Source organism: Bidens hawaiensis, unplaced genomic scaffold (assembly GCF_021521415.1).
Source record: "Bidens hawaiensis isolate Kalapana, Puna unplaced genomic scaffold, B.hawaiensis_p1.1 tig00001758_1, whole genome shotgun sequence".
Lineage (NCBI taxonomy): Eukaryota > Viridiplantae > Streptophyta > Magnoliopsida > Asterales > Asteraceae > Bidens > Bidens hawaiensis.
In genome coordinates, this window is record NW_027491099.1 from 88,119 (window position 1) to 105,969 (window position 17,851).

Here is a 17,851-nt window from a genome sequence, read left to right on the forward strand (position 1 = left end):
AACACCTCTCTGTTTCGGACAATTTCGGATCCAAACAAAATCAATACCAAACCAATTCAATTCCCAATTCCACTCAACCACACACTTACAATACCTTACTGATCACAAATCCACCATAATTCAGTTCATAACCAACCAAATCAACACCGAATTTAATTAAGTTCAAACCAAAACTAAATAAAACTAAACTTACACGATTAAACCTTCAATTAACGAATTAAAACACTATATCAAGAGCAATCGAACCCCGAAAGCTTTGATACCACTTGAGAACGTCTCAGATCTGAGATCTAGAACGAATTAATCTTAGATCTAATACGTTAATTGATCTAGTTCATCATTACTCTTAATTAGTATTTCTATGTGTTATATTAGGTGTATTATGTGTATATATATATATTAGTAATAGGTTATATGTATGAAGATTTGATTGAGAGAGAGAATGGACAGAGGTTCAATACGTTAATGTCAAAACTTAAATTAATAGAGGCGGTCACGTCAATATATAGAAGATGGATCTAGTTCGTTACACATTCGGTAACGAACTAGCTTCCACTTCGTTACAATACATTACAGATTAATACCCATAAGGAACTAAGCTCCAATTCGTTAAACATCCTTAACGAAATGGAAGAAACATTAATTTAATCGTCTAGTTCGTTAAACATCCATAACGAACTAGTCCATAATAATAATAACTTTTACATTACATTATAATAATCAAACGATAAATACAAATACTCGAGACGCAAAACCGTGCACTAACAGAAATGTTATTTAATTGAAATAAAAATCGTAATTGTTTTGGGCACAGAAGCACAGCCCCGTGATTTTGGAAGCATGGTACCGTGCTGCATGAAGCAGTCAGTTTTTTTATTTGCTGTTTATTTGTCGAGCTGGTTCATTTTTAACTGATTTTCCTTGAGGATTAAAGTTACGATAGAAACCAAAATTCCTAATCTTCATTAAACATAAAACATAGTTAAACATAGTAGAAAGAAAAGTGCAACAACAATCCCGAATTACGAAACATAATACTAGCAAGAGTAACTCCTTGACAAGAAAAAGTCTGAACTTCTAACGACCACCATTCCCAAACAAGTCTTGAATGTGTGATGGGCCCTTTTAGCTTCCAAGAGCTCGGAAAGCTTTTTTTTGAGCTTCGCGATCTCTTGGTTAAGATAATTGAGTTTGAAATCCACATCTTTTTGTGGCTATCCACAATATGGAAATTCACAAACCGGAGTAGTTCGACTTTGTTGGTCAGCTCGATTAGGAATGCCTTGGTTTGGATGTTACTCTCGACTTGGTCTCTCACGATGCATTGGAGCCTCATGATTTCTTCCTCAAGGTTTGAGGAAGAATCACCATGCTTGCCTCTTCTCAGTGGTTTCCATTCCATTTGTCTTACTTTTCGTTTCAGTAAACTTGTTTTTGGTATGAATGGAATAGTGAGTTTTGCATGCATTATATAGAGACTGGATAGTCGACCACGGCCCCGTGCTTTTTGAAGCATGGCCCCGTGCTGCTAAGGGAATAAATGTTTCTGATTTAGAGAATTTTACAGAGTCATCGCGTATCAAGCTAAAGATTCTAACGTGACCACGTTCTCGTGCTTCAAGAAGCACGGCCCCATGCTTTTTGTCACTTTAATTTTCTTTGATTTTTCAGCCAAACGCAAGAGCTGGAATTTTTAAAATGATGTTTAGCTTGCTATTCCAATAGTTTGACTATTCTAAAATTACTTTTCATTAAAATTAAAAGTCCTATAATAATTATGGGATATGCCCGGTTTTCCTAGAAACGTAAAATTACTCGGGTTAAGCCTAAGAGTCCTAACACAATTTGCCTAGCGCACTTGTTTTACACATGAAAACATAAAGATTAAAGTTCCTAAATTTCACCGAAGGGTTCTCCTCCACCGAATTGTCCTGGTGGTGGAAAGTACGTGAAGCCGAGAACTTGAAACTGGAGTTGTTCATTAATGTCTCGAAACTCCATTTTCATATTCTTCAATGATTCAGTGAGTTGAACGAGACGCTATTCTGCGATGAGATTCATTTCCGTGAGTTCTTTGACTAGTTCTTGGAGTTTCAAAAGAAGCTCGGTTTTGGAGACATTTCGGGTTTCGTTCCTCAGTTGGCGAGGGACAGGGATTGCTTCACTCATCTCAGTAGGCATGTTGTAATTTCAGAGGAGAGTGTTTTGGTTTGGGTTGGTGCAAGGAATGCATTGGCAAAGGGTGCCTTTTATAGCCAACCAGTTTCCAGGCACGGCCCCGTGCTTGTAGAAGCACGACCCCATGTTTTTGGTCTGAAAACTATGTTACAAAACAGTCTGACAGAGATTTTTGCAGCGAAGATTCTGGCCCACACATGGTGGCACGGGGCCGTGCTTCTTGGAGCACGCCGCCGTGTTTTTAGTACTTAATTTTTTTTCAAGTAAAACAAAAATATCTAAAAGACCTAGTTTACCGAGGTCTTGGTCAGACCCTGCTCCTTGTATGTTTATTGAGTTGGTTGGAGGATTATTACCTCCGAAACATCTTCAAATGGCCCATCAATGTATAGTTTTAATCGATGTCCATTAACTTTGAACTTATGGCCATCAGAATTTGAAATCTCGACTGTCCCATTGTCAAAAACTGATTCAACCATGTATGGACCTGTCCATTGAGATTTTAATTTTCCTGCTAAAAGACGTAAACTTGTGTTTTATAACAGTACTCGATCGCCGACTTGAAACTTTTTGTTTCCTTTTAAATGGGCATCGTGTAAACGTTTAGTCTTTTCTTTGTAAGACCAGGAGTTTACATAGGCTAATGTTCTTAGTTCTTCGAGTTCGTGAATTTGATCTTCTCGATTTTTACTGGCGGACATTAGATCAAAGTTCATTGCTCAGAGAGTCTAATAGGCTTTGTGCTTTAGTTCTACGGGTAGATGACATGCTTTTTCATAAACGAGTTTGAAAGGTGTTGTTCCTATGGGGGTTTTGTAGGCTGTCCTAAGGGCCCACAAAGCGTCATCTAACTCTTCCACCCAATTTTTGCGATTCATTCCTATTGTCTTTCTAGAATCCTCTTGATTCCTCGATTCGAGACTTCTACTTACCCACTAGTCTGAGGGTAATATGGTGTTGCCAGTCGGTGGTAAACTTAATATCGTGCTAAGACTTTATCCACTAGAGCGTTACAGAAGTGAGTACATCTGTCGCTGATTAAGGCTTTTGGGGTACCGAATCATGAAAATTACTTTTCCAGAAATCGTACAACTACTCGAGCATCATTAGTGGGAAGAGCTTGTGCTTCTACCCATTTGGACACGTAATCGACTTCTACAAGGATGTACTTGTTTCCGAATGAGTTAGGAAATAGGCCCATGAAATCTATTCCCCATACATCAAATTTGAATGCCTTTTTGAGCGATCTTATTTTTGGGTGAGTTGTTCCCAGCTCTTTGGAAAGCATTGCATGCTTGGATCAAAGTATGTGTGTCTTTATATACGGTGTTCTAGAAGAATCCTGTATCAAACACTTTTCTGACCATGGTGGCGGTACTGTGGTGTCCACCAGTTGTTCCTTCATGGCAGTGTTTGAGGATATACAGGGCTTCCTTTCCTAACACACACCTACGAACAACCTGATCTGCACCTATCCTAAACAAGTATGGATCTTCCCAGAAATAAAACTTAAGGTCTGAAAAGAATTTCTTCCGCTGTTAATGAGTTAGCCCTTTTCTTAAGATTCTACAAGCCAAATAGTTTGTGAAATCGGAAAACCAAGGACTTTCATCTTCCTCTTGCATGACTGCTTGGATATTAATGAGAACTTCATGTGGAAAATATTAGTGATAATTTCCTCATGATGTTCTTATGTAGCTGGGCATTCTAAGCGTGAAAGATGGTCTGTGGCTACATTTTCTGTTCCCTTATAGTCCTTGAATTCTATGTCGAATTCCTAGAGTAAGAGAATCCATTGGATGAGTCTTGGTTTTGCATCCTGCTTGTTGAAGATGTATCATATGGCGGCATGATCGTTGTAAAATATGGTTTTGGAAAGAATAAGGTAAGATCTAATTTTTTCAAAGGCGAAAACTACTGCTAATAACTCTTTTTCTGTTGTGCTGTAATTTTCTTGTGCATCATTAAGAGTTTTCCTAGCATAGTAAATCGGGTGAAAGTGTTTCTCTTTGCGTTGTCCGAGTACGGCTCCAACTACAAAGTCACTTGCATCGCACATAATTTCGAATGGAAGGGTCCAATCGGGTGTAGTCATGATTGGTGCATTGACAAGTTTGTCTTTTAATGTGTTGAACGATTCAACACATTCTTCAGAAAAGACGAACGGTGCGACTTTCTCCAGAAGATTGGTCATAGGTCTACAATTTTGGAAAAGTCATTTATGAAACGACGATGGAGTCCTGCATGACCTAGAAAACTTCTAATGGCTTTGACTGAAGTTGGTGGCGGAAGTTTGGAGATGGTTTCTATTTTTGCTCTATCAACTTCTAATCCTTCTTAAGATATCTTATAACCGAGAACAATGCCCTCTTTAACCATAAAGTGGCATTTTTCCATGATAACTACCAGATTTACTTCTTCACACCTAGCTAACATTTTGTCTAGGTTTTTTAGAAAATGATCGAATGAGTCTCCAAAGACTGAGAAGTCGTCCATGAAGACTTCCATAGAGTGTTCGATCATATCATGAATGATAGCCACCATGCAACGTTGGAAGGTGGCCGGAGCATTACATAGTCCAAATGGCATTCTTCGAAAGGCGAAGGTTCCATACGGACATGTAAAGGTGGGTTTCTCCTGAACTTAAAGAGCAATAGGAATTTGAAAGTTTCTGGAGAATCCATCAAGAAAGGAGTAGAACATTTTTCCAGGTAAACGTTCAAGCATTTGATCGATAAAAGGAAGTGGAAGATGATCTTTTGTTGTGGCGTCATTAAGCTTCCGGTAGTCAAGGCAAACTCGCCAGGCTGTGATGGTCCTCATTGGTATTAGCTCGTCCTTCTCGTTCATTACAACTGGCATTCCCCCTTTCTTGGATACTACTTGAACTAGACTAACCCAAGGTGAATATGAGATTCGGTAGATTAAACTGGCATCAAGGAGTTTCATTACTTCCTTCTTCACCATATCTTGCATGTTGGGATTAAGATGTCTTTGATGTTGGACCACGGGTTTGTATTCTTCCTTCATGAGAATTTTATGAGTACAAAAGGAAGGGCCGATTCCTTTGATATCCATGAACTTTCATGCGATAGCCTTGTTATGGTTTTTAAGAACCTTAAGAAGTTCGTCTTTCTCTTTTTTAGAAAGGTGATATGAAATAATTACTGGGAGTTGAGAGTCTTTTTCTAGAAGGGCATATTCGAGATGGTTTGGGACTTCTTTTAATTCTAAGGCTAGTGGATCTTTGATTGATGATTTTGATTTTTCATTGCATTCGGTGATCTCACATACTACTTCTGATGTTTCTTGATTGTTGCTGATAGTATCGAGATTATCGTGCTATAAAGTGAGTTTAGTGTTTACATCAGTCAAGATTTGTATTTCTAATAAGGTGTTGATGAAAGATTTCCGCACATAGCAACTCATGAGAGAATCGATGATGTCGACATAGTATAATGTGTCATCGTATTGTTGCGGATGTTGCATAGATTTTCCAATGTTAAAAGTGATAGCCTCGTCATTAACCCTGAGAGTGAGTTTCCCGGTGCAAACATCAATGATAGCCTTTGCAGTGGCTAAAGGTCTTCCTAAAATCAGAGGTACACTTTTGTCTTCCTTCATATCTAGAATTATAAAATCTACTGGGAAAACAAATTTGTCGATTTTGACAAGCGTGTTTTCAACAATGCCCCGAGGATATCTAACGGATCGGTCAGCTAACTGAATGCTCATGCGGGTGGGCTTTGGTTCTCATATCTCTAGTTTTGCAAAAACCGCATATGGCATTAAGTTAATACTAGCTCCTAGGTCGGCCAGGTCATTGCTAACAGACAAATTTCCTATGAGACAAGGGATAGTAAAGCTCTCTGGATCGGCCATTTTTGTTGGCAGCTTGTTTTGGAGGACTGCTAAACATTCTTCACTCAGGGTGACATATGATAGTTCCTCCAAGTTCCTCTTGTTTGTCAGCATTTCTTTGAGAAACTTGGCATATTTTGGCATTTGAGCAATGGCTTCGATAAAAGGGATAATGATGTGGAGTTGTTTAAAGAGTTCTAAAAACTTCTCGTATTGTGCTTCCAATCTTTCCTGCTTCAATCTTCCCGGGTACGGTATAGAACATAGGTTCTGACTGGTTCCTTAGGTTGTACGGTGCCTGTTGGAATCAGTACCTCATGTGTTTTGCCAGGGGCTTCCTTCTCCATAACTGGATCTGAAGTTGGTGAGGCACCAGTGGTTGTACCGCTTCTGAGTGTAACAACGTTAGCTGTCGCATTCGGATTGGTGAATGTGTTTCTTGGGAGAGTGTCGGGTGGTCTTTTTGATAAATGTCGGGAAATTTGTTCGATTTGGGTTTCTAGATTCTGTAGTGATGCTTGTTGACTTTTTAGGTCAACTTCATGTTTCAACAATACTCCGCTGATATCAATAGCTCTTGAGTCGACCTTCTTTTCTGCTTCATTTGTTTTGGTCATGATTTGGATTAACATTTCTTCAATTTTCGAGTAGCCCGAATTCTGATGGCTACTGGAACATTGGTCTTGGAATTGTGGTTTAGGCTGGAAGGATTGATTCATCAGTCTCTTTTTGAATCCGAGTAGGGTTTGAGTGTTACCTTAGTCCTTTCAACTGAAATTCGGGTGGTTTCTCCATCCTGGAATGTAGTTGTTGCTGAAAGCGTTGTTTTGACGGGCGATGAAGTCGACTTCTTCCATGGCCATAACGACTTGTTTGTTGTCACTTGTCTTATGAGCTCCTCCACAAGTGTCACAGGTGATCTTGGTTTTTAATATTCCGGCTTCAAGTTGTTCGAATTTCTTAGAAAGGGCTTCAAGTTGTGTGGTGACAAGAGTGTTGGTATCGACGTGGTGCAATCCTTTGTGTGTTGGTGTAGATCTTGGTGGGTTGTAAGCGAAAATTGTAGGTTCCCGCGGGGCGTCGCTGATCGATACGAGATCCTCACGAGGTCTAGGAGTACGGAATCCTCCTAGACTCGTTTAATGGTGTAGAAGACGAAGAACACGATTACACACATACAAACACACGAACAAACACACGAATGGGATAAACACATCTGCAGATCTTTTATATAATAACCGAGACACATTACATACCAAACACGAAAACAAATGACGGCCGACCCGAGGTGAGCTCTACCTCGGGCCGTCCCACACGACTCTCCCTCTCGGTTTCTCTCTAGACAATTAAACTAATCACAAAACACTCTGACTTTCTTTATTACCAAACCTAAACAAGACACACATATATATATAAACAACTTCGCATGCTTGGGCCTGTAGGCGAAGTTGTTATAACTTCGCCTAAGGCGAAGTTGTTCTAACTTCTCCTATGGCAGAAGTTGTTACAACTTCGCCTATGGCGAAGTTGCTAACTTCGTACTTCGTTTCCGCTGAACAGAATTGCGTAGCGACGGTCACAAAATGCACCAACAGACTCCCCTTTGACCGTTGCTCTCAATTCTAACAAACACAAAAGATCATCTGTTACAAAACATGCACCAACAGACTCCCTCTTAACTGATGATCTTCTGTTTGCTCTTCAACCAGCCGTGTCAGAAACTGTCTTGTAGCTTCACAAATCTACCAATCACCCAGTGTCTTCCATATCAGATCTCCCCTTCAGTGTAAGCTTCTCCGACTATATAGATTGAGGTCTTTGAAATGCATGCATCCCCGTGCCTAATTGATCATCTCAACCAATCACGTGGGTCCTTCTGACTTCACCAACACGTGAAGTTCTTCTAACTTCACCAACACGTGAAGTTGGGCTCCCTCCACAACTTCACCAACACGTCGGCATACAATAAGGTTTAATCTTCAACTACTCAACATCAAGTGATAAATTTCATCACAAAACCACCTTGACAGAATCTAACACACATGACCATTAATTAATCCGAAGCATCTTCAATCACCAGGGATAACGATCAAGAACATAAACACTTTAATTCCCGATAAATCCAACTTGTTCCATAATTTTCACTTTAATAAATAAGCATCACGTTTCAGGATCCAATTCTCGAACGCCTTGAAAATAACATAAATAATATGCTCTGACCGCAATCCAGTAATGACGAAAACCTTCAGTTCAATTTGACTTTCTTCAGTTGGTCAACCTCGAACAACAACTATTTCATTTCCCACAAACACCCAAATATGTGTCAATATCCAGTTTCAATCAATATCCCATTCACAACCTCAACTCCATATCCAGAGTTGACACGTATTTGTTCACACGTAAGACCAAGAGATAACAAGTTTCACTCGTTGACGGAACAACGTCTTCGGTCTCACAATAATCGTGTACACCTGGCCGTACAGACGAAAACTCCAAACAAATTTTTTTTTTTTTTTAACTTCGCCTAAAGTCAACTTCGCCAAAAAGTCAACTTCGCCTAAAAGTCAACTTCGCCCCTCCTTAACTTCGCCTGTCCATAACTTCGCCTGTCCATAACTTCGCCTAAACCCTAAAATTTAAGCAACAACTTCGCCTGAACCCCATAACTTCGCCTAGGGCGGCTGTTCGGCCAAAAACGCATCAGAAACGTGCCAGAAACACCAAAACGCAGATCTCGAACCATAGCATAAGAGCCTAAGGCTCTGATACCACTTGTAGGTTCCCGCAAGGCGTCGCTAATCGATACGAGATCCGCACGAGGTCTAGGAGTGCGGAATCATCCTAGACTCGTTTAATGGTGTAGAAGACAAAGAACACGATTACACACATACAAACACACGAACAAACACACGAATGGGATAAACACATCTGCAGATCTTTTATATAATAACCGAAACACATTACATACCAAATACGAAAACAAATGACGGCCGACCCGAGGTGAGCTCTACCTCGGGCCGTCCCACACGACTCTCCCTCTCGGTTTCTCTCTAGACAATTAAACTGATCACAAAACACTCTGACTTTCTTGATTACCAAACCTAAACAAGACACACACACATATATATAAACAACTTCGCGGGCTTGGGCTTGGGCCAGTAGGCGAAGTTGTTATAACTTCGCCTAAGGCGAAGTTGTTCTAACTTCGCCTATGGCAGAAGTTGTTACAACTTCGCCTATGGCGAAGTTGCTAACTTCGTACTTCGTTTCCGCTGAACAGAATTGCATAGCGACGGTCACAAAATGCACCAACAAAAATCCTTTGTTTGTTTTGACTGGATTGTGCATCAAAAAAGGTTTGTACTTGTAACCATACCCTAAGTCCATGATGTGGGCATCTTCTCAAAATACTTTTGTATCTCTCCCAGGCTGCGTGTAGCGACTCATCATCATCGGTTCGGAATCCGGTAATGCTGGCTCGGTATTTGGCAGTTTTATCAGGCGGAAAGTATTTGAGGAGAAATTGTTCCACCATCTGGTCCCAAGTGGTGATGGAGCGAGAGGAAAGAGATTCTATCCATTCTAGGGCTTGGCCCCTTAGAGAGAAAGGAAAGAGTTTGAGTTTGATCTGATCTTCTAAACAGTTTTGAATTTTAAAGGTTCCGCATATTTGTAAGAATCGAGATATATGAGAAAGAGTCGTCGAGGAGACCATGAAACTGAACTGAATTTTCCACCATATGAATGACGCTTGATTTGATTTTGAAATTTTCGGTGATTTCGGTTGGAGCCACTCCATTGCTGTAGCCTTCGAGAGTTGGCTTGGCATACTAGCTCATTTTTTGGTTCATTGTTTTAGGCTGCCATCATTTCTTTGGTTTGGTTTTCTCATGGTGTCGTGGCGTCTACAGACTCGTCTTTGATTGTTTCGGTGGTTTCTGCGGTCCGTTTACGTGCTCGTCGACGAAAGAGTCGTTCCGGTACAGAAGTTGGAGAAACAAGCTCAGGCTCGAATGTAGAGGACATACATGGGAGTAAATCAAAATAAAACTGTTTAAATTAAACTAAAGATTAGTTGAAGTTAAACTAAAAGTTAGGCTAAGCTATTTAAAACTAAACTAATATATAAGTTAATTAAGCTAGGCTAGCCATAAAAATATATAATTTAATTGTTAGTAAAAATACAATTAATTAAAAGTTTAAAAATTTTGTACAGTTATAAACAATGATTAAATTTAAACTTGGATCGTTCTAAGAAACATACCGTGTCCCCGACAACGGCACCAAAAACTTAATGTTTGTCGTGTGTGTGCTTAAAATATAAGAGATTGGGGTTTTAGCTTTTGCACAAGATCGTATTTAAAATTTATAAAAGTGATTTCTACTAAGACTAAACACACAAAAAATAGGCAAGTGTACTGATCGTATATGTAGAAGAGTATTGGTAAGAACCAAGTATCGATCCGTGGACACAAATGTTTCCAATAGTGAATGTTTGTCGTACTTTAATCGGATGGTTTAATCATTTTGAGGTTCATTTATAAACTTTTTATAAAATAGGAATATATAATATATAGGTGACAAGAAGAGAAGTTCTAAATGAATAATTCAACTATATGAAGGTTTACTATCTAATATCAAGAATCCACTCCATTATTCCTTGAAAATCATTAAATAAACACGTGATAAACTTGTCATAATAATATATTATAGAATAGTCCCTCATTTCTAAGTGAACATATTCTATGACATAAAAGAAAGTAACATCCGCATTTTAAATTCCATCCTTTCCTAATGTCATGCTACCACGAGAATGTCAATTTATGTAGACAAGTAGTTTGGTATAGTAGAACGATTAGGATTGACTTTGATTTCTCAAATATCAATCCTAAAAACTTCGAGTGGTTGTAGTTAACTCACACAACCTCCCCTTGGTTGATTTAGTTATATTATAATTCACATTCCATTAACATGTGATTTCTTTAACTAGCATGATAACCTAAGCAATCGTGTTAACAATGTTATTTCAGAAATATCAAAACTAGAGAAATAGATCATAGCTTATATCTCATCATTTCTAAGTACAACATAAGGATCCATGTTTTATCTTGAATAAAGTACCAAAGTATTCTTTTTACCATTTATAGTTTCCAAGAATATGAATGATTTTAAATCATCAACCTTAATGTATTGAATTAAAGTAATAAAACATTTCTTCATCAACGGATAACTGCAAAATAACCATGTACTATACCAAACTAAACCACATGTTTCGCATACTCATCAAGTAAAACAAAGCTTCTTCATAGATTATAGGTGGTAAATGGAGTTTAGCTCATAATGAGCATTGTTATGAACATAAAAAGAGATGATTATAACAAACACATGATTAAACAAGAACAATCTAACAAAATGTGGATGAGTCTCCCTTCTTAATGATGATGGATTATGGTGATGTTGATGATAATGGATGATGATGATAACCTCCAAGCCTTCAAACTCCTCACAAGATCTTCAATATGAGTGTAATATGGGTGTTTTTATAAGAGAAACCCGTTTAGAGATCTTCTTCAAGCATACCAAGTGAGTGCAACTTAAGCTTCTATTTATAGGTTATCTCGAGGGAGGGGCACGGCTCCGTGTCCAGGTGTCCCAGCTGCATGTTGTCAGATCGTACATGATGACTCACCACGGGGGCGTGCTTCTGAAGCACGTCCCCGTGATTTTTATTGACATGTGCTGAATTTTTTTTGTCTTCTTTGAGGTGACCACGGCCCCGTGGTTGAGAAGGCACAGCCCGGTGCTTTTGTCTTTTCTTGTAGATTTTTGGCTTTTCTTGTGTTCAGAAGCATGGGGGCGTGTTTCTTGTTTTTCTTGTGTTTTCTTCCGTTTTTCTTTGTCTTTTCTCTTGTTTCTTCGTTTGAGGCTTGGGTTTACCTAAATTTGCATTTTATTATGATAAGTAGCCTTCTGAGCTATGTTAGTTGTTAGAAGTTATAGTTTTTAGAGATTATTTGATGCTAAAAAGATGTATATTTTTGTGTACATCATGATACAATGGGGTCTACTTCTGCGTCATTCGACCTTTTTGGAATTTAGCTCGTTACTTTGAGTCTGAAAACAAAATTATCGCTGAAGTCAACAAGAAACCGGTTTATAACACATGGGGTAATCGGACGGGTGTTGAGGTTTGTAGACAGCATGGATAATCCGTTTGAGTTTGATAGGTCGTTAATTCGAGGGTTATTTTGACCGATATTCTATGCGGGTGACGTTGAACGTTCCCAGTACAACAAGGCTTACTTGTGTGCCCCGTACAAGTATCTACTTCATGTGCTAATACATTGCCTTGTGGGACGCAAGGGTGGATACGACGAATGTCGAATCATGTTGCAATCAGCATTCGTTGCTGTGATTTTGAACAAACCGTTCAACTTTTCTAAGCCGGTCTTCTATCATCTAAAGGAAAACTGCTTGATCAAGAACCGACACAATAAATTCCTAATGTATCCATAGTTTGTCCAGCTGATCATTAAGGATTTAATTCTTGATTAGGGAATTAATCGGAATTTAGAGAATGATGTGTTGAGGCTGGAGCTCATGAATGCGGACACGATGAAGAGGATGAAGTCGTAAAGGGGTAAGGAACCACAGGATATCCCAAGGACCAAACGTTTGATTGGTCATTTTCCGAATCTGACGTATGAATGTCCTTCTAATGATCGTTGGATCCATAACGATTCGGATTCCGAACGAGAAGAGGGACCAGGTGGGAACGAGGGTAGAGATGATGGAGATGATGGTGGTGATGGTGGAAATGATGGTGATCAACTACGTGCTGAAGTTGAGGCAGCAAGCTCTCAGACTGCTCAACGAAAGCATAAGGGCAAGGCGTTAGCTACAGATCAACCGCCCAAACCTCGTATTTCTCATGGTTCTGGTGTGTCATTTGGTCCCCAAGAACCTAGGTCGTCTGCACTTCAAAGACCGGTTGTGCCGCTTACTACTAGCACCCCGACACTCACACTGACGACTTCCATCACATCTGATCCGAGGCTTGGTGAGATTCCTCGTTCTGCTTTATCTTCTATACCAAGGCATGCTACTGCTGCATCGGTGGTTTCTCCAACACCAAACATCCTATGGACGTTTCCTTTATGAGAATCAATCGTCCACAGGGTCTGGTACAACCTGTTCCGGCATCTTTTCATACTTTACCTCCAACCCATCAAATGAACATGCTCTTGAGTTTGATTCACTTATACGAGAATCAAATGGCGGCCGATCGTCAAGCTCAATAGCAGATGATGCTTAACCAACGTCGTCTAATGGGGTACGTTTCCTACTGCCAAAAGGAAATGAAAGAGCTTCGTGAGATTGTCACGGCTCAGGGGGTGAAGATAAAGGAGCAGGAAGATCTCATCCATCAGTTGACATGCAAATAATATGTTCTAAAGAAGCCGAAGAACGATGATGACGATCCTGATGCTCCAGGTACTTGAGGAAGTGAGCCGAAACAAGCTCACGGTTCATCCTCTGGTGCTGGCACTAGTGGTGGTGAAGGCAATGATAAATAGTTGGTGGTCATTACTCGACAAATGCTTAACCTATCGAGTCAATCAAGGCCAACACCATACTATTTATGGATAATGAGGGGGTGGTGAGAAGCACTGCCAACGCAGACTAGATTGAAGAAGGACAATTTGTTGATCGTGCCCTAACTCGCGAATATCTTTCACTATTATTAGGGCTGAACGATGAAGAATTGGACGCGTTGGAAGCTGAGGAGGATGTTAAGGTTGTGAACGATGAGGTAGTATTACTTGATGCGAGTATTCCACATGGGAATACGTCGTGTATGTATGAAGACGAAGAGATTGAGACAGAGGATGTGACAACAGAGGAATACCTCGATCTATATCAACGTTCAAATGTTGATCAGGGTATTCCCACATTTACTGAAGAATATGTTAAAGCTGCTGAAGACCATCTGGAAAAGATGACAAAGAACAAAGCCAAGATGCCTGAACGAGAATCTGATCCATCTATTGATGATATTGTTGGCTGGTTTAAGGCTCGTACCAAGGCTCAAACCACAAAGATCATCGAAGCCTATCGGTACGTGGATGAAGAACAACAAATGGATGTTGTTACACGAGCTAAAGACAATCAGAAAACATGTTTCAAGCCCGTATATCATTTCTTGGTTATACGACTCTGAGTTGAAAGTTTGTATTATCAAGTGGGAGAACGGTGTTCAGTAGCTTCAAAACATCAATGACGTTCTCTCACTGCCGAGGTGGGATGTCTGCACACTCGCCAACCGGTCGTTTATAAGTCGCGGTAAAAAATCGACTAGCAGAATGGTTTCATCAACATTTGCTTTTCGAGGTTAACCGTGGTTTTAAGTTCTATAAGCTACAAGTCCCAACCCGTAAGTACATTGCTGAGACTGATCCTCGTACGGGTTGGAGGAAACTTGTACTTAAGGTTAAACGCCCAAAACAATGAAACGTGTAGCGGTTAAAACGTTTTCGCATAATCTTAATTTATCGTTTAATAGTTGGTATTACGATAATTGTACAGGCGAGGTAGTCATTGTGCTGGGTAAAGGTTTGAAGACCAGTTTTATACGAGTTATCGATCCGATGTGGCTCGTTAATTTAAATGAAACCGACAATGACGTGCTTTTTTGAGAAAAAGAATTTGATCGAGCGTCGTGAAGATTACGATAGAGCTATGCAATTCCAGCGCGTTGTACATGCGCGTCATGCGTTCGGGATTCATAGTTGTCGAGATTGGAAGACGAAGCGTTTCAAGTAAATTAAAGACAAAGAGCTCAAGACGAGGGGGTGTTTGTTAGTGAACGGTTTTGTCGTCTCGAGTCTTTATAACATATAGTTTGTAATTTTGTTATTATTATAATGTTAAGGGGTATTTATGGAAATATATTCCCATTCGTTATGTAAGACTCATTCGTTAAGGATGTTTAATGAATGAGCCAGTTTGTTATCTTGTACAGTCCATTCATTAAGGGTGCTTAATGAAAGGACTTTAGTTCGTCAAGTATGTAACCCATTCGTCATGGAATGTTGACAAATGGGGGTATAGCGAATGAGTCATTCGCTATACCTTTCGTTTAACTTATGTAATGCTAAAGAATGGAGACCATTCGTTACGGGTTGTGTAACAAATGGGATCTGTCGTCTATATGAGGCAGGTTGTTGCCTTCATAATTTATGTATTGTTTAAGCTATATACCGAACCTCTGTCCATTCTCTCTCTCACTAATATTATTAATATTATACAACTACCTAATTAATAGCATATCATATAACTAGATTTACGTTCTAATCAATATATTACGGATATGTGTTGATTGGATCTAATCGGTGTTCAACAATTAGTTAGTAATTCTCGTGTTCTTATTATTTTAGCTTGTGAGATTCGATCGTTCGGTTTCATATAACGCGCTTATCGTATTATTTTCATGTTTTCATCCAACCTCAAAGGTGAGTTTCTCACACCCCCTTTTTAACGTTTTACACATTGGGGGGGGGGGGGTGGTAACACATATATCATATTCAAACCCATTTGCTTATTTATTCTTATTACAAACTACAATTCACATCATGGACTTGTGTATTTACTTGTTACTTCCTCAAAAATTACGCGCATGGATTTCTTCTATAAGTATGTTCATACGCCCCCCTTTGAACTCATGACCGTGTTTCGAGTGAAAAAGGAACCCCGACCTGAGTACGTTGGTGCACAATTCCAACTAGAAAAGACCTCCATTTATTCTTTACACTTGAGACATTTGATTCGAGTGTAAAGAACCCTTATTTGCTTTTCACAAGTTTTCATGAAATTATATGGTTTTTAGGTAGTATTTAAACTGTGTGAACTCACCAACTATTAAGTTAGTTGACATTATTTTATATATATGTTACAGGTACAATTATTAGAGGATGAAACGTATGAAGACACTAGACCTAGGATATTTTAAATAAGAGTTGAATGTTTCATTTTCATTGTAATTTCTTTATTTTCAACAACTTGTGCACTTGATACCATTGAATGAATTAATGATAATATTGTCACTTAATAGTGTCACATGTGTTTTAAACAATTTGTACGTCACACTCGGGCTTATTCCGCTTTAGCCAAGGTGTTACAAATAAGCATAGAGATTCAATCAAACAAAAGCTTAATCAAAACTTAATCCACATATACAAATAGAAGTCATAAAATTATCTTGAAGTGGTCACAAAGGGTTAGTCTTGCCACTACATCTTGAGTATTGTTTATCAGTTTGAAGGATGAAACCATTGATGTTAGTGAATAGAATGCGTTAAGATGGTAAATCCTTGCTCCAAAGTCATCCTTTGTGGTTGAGGTATGAAGACCTCCCAACCTAGGTTTTAAAACAACTTAAACATGGAAGAAAACCACCAAAAGCCGACTTTCCTCGTCAGGTGTACCGTAAGTTACGGTTGTCCACCGTAGCTTACGGTGGACCCAACCTTCTACCGTTTATGAGCTCTAGTCTATGGTGTTAATTACACCCAGACAGCGCCGTAAGTTACGGTGGCTAGTGTAATTTACGGTGGGGTATGCACACGTTTCTTCGTTTTCCATTTTCTTAGTGCACATGAGTCGTTCCGACCCCCCCTCTCGGTTTATTCCTTTCATCAATAGCTTAATTCTTCATCGTGTTAAATGCTCCAAATTATTTCCTTTAATCTTCGAGCACCTACAATCATAAAACCACTCAAAGTAATCATGTTCGATATATATAATTAACTAAAAACACACGATGTTAGACATTAAAAACACATTTTACCCACGCACCAAGCATGAACTTTTCAAATATACCGAAAAATAACTATATTTTCTCTTCTCCACTCACAACACGCTAAATCACTTCATAAATTATAAAAACCTCACTCACATGTTAGATAACAACATTAAATAATATCACAAACCTCACAAGAGAAAGCAACAATTTCTCCTTGAACTTTGTAAACAATTTCTCCTTGAACTTCTTAGTTGATTAGTTAAGTTGTTATTTGACAAATGAAAGTATATATTTTTTTTAAACTATGTGTATTGATTTAACTAAGAAGTGAATAACGTCACACCATGTCACTATTATGTAGGCATGAGACTCTCACACTAACTTTTCCTTCAAAAACGTGCAACAGTTTAACTAAAAAATAATTAGTTTTTAATATTTTCCTTTTTCTTTTTAAATGTGAGTTAGATTATGTTATCGGTTGGAAAATCATGTGAGCCCATAATATGTGCCCCTTATTTAAACATATAGTAGTCCCGAAAGGGCTGGCAATTTGTGTCTTAACGATTTTAACAAGTTAGAAACGACGTGCTTAATAGAAAGTATCAAACATGAATATGACTCCTTTAACTACTTTATATGTCGTGACTATAAGACGGATTTAAGTTTCATGTACGAATAAGGGGAAATGATAGAGTCTAGCTTACTAATTTTAATAATTTAAGAAAAATAAAAATAATTAACATAGTACATCTTTTTAATTAACATATCTTATCATGTCTTAAACAGATATCTAAATATCAGTCCTGCGGAGTTAACACCACTATTGAAAGCTAAGAAAGTGATGCTGAGAGGATACAATGCCAGTTGGTCTTATCAGACATCACCAAAAATTAAAACCAAGGAATTAATAATAATAATAATAATAATAATAATAATAATAATAATAATAAGGAAAATTGGTTTTTATTGGTCCCAACTATTTCATTTTTATCGGCGTTGGTCGTAACTTTC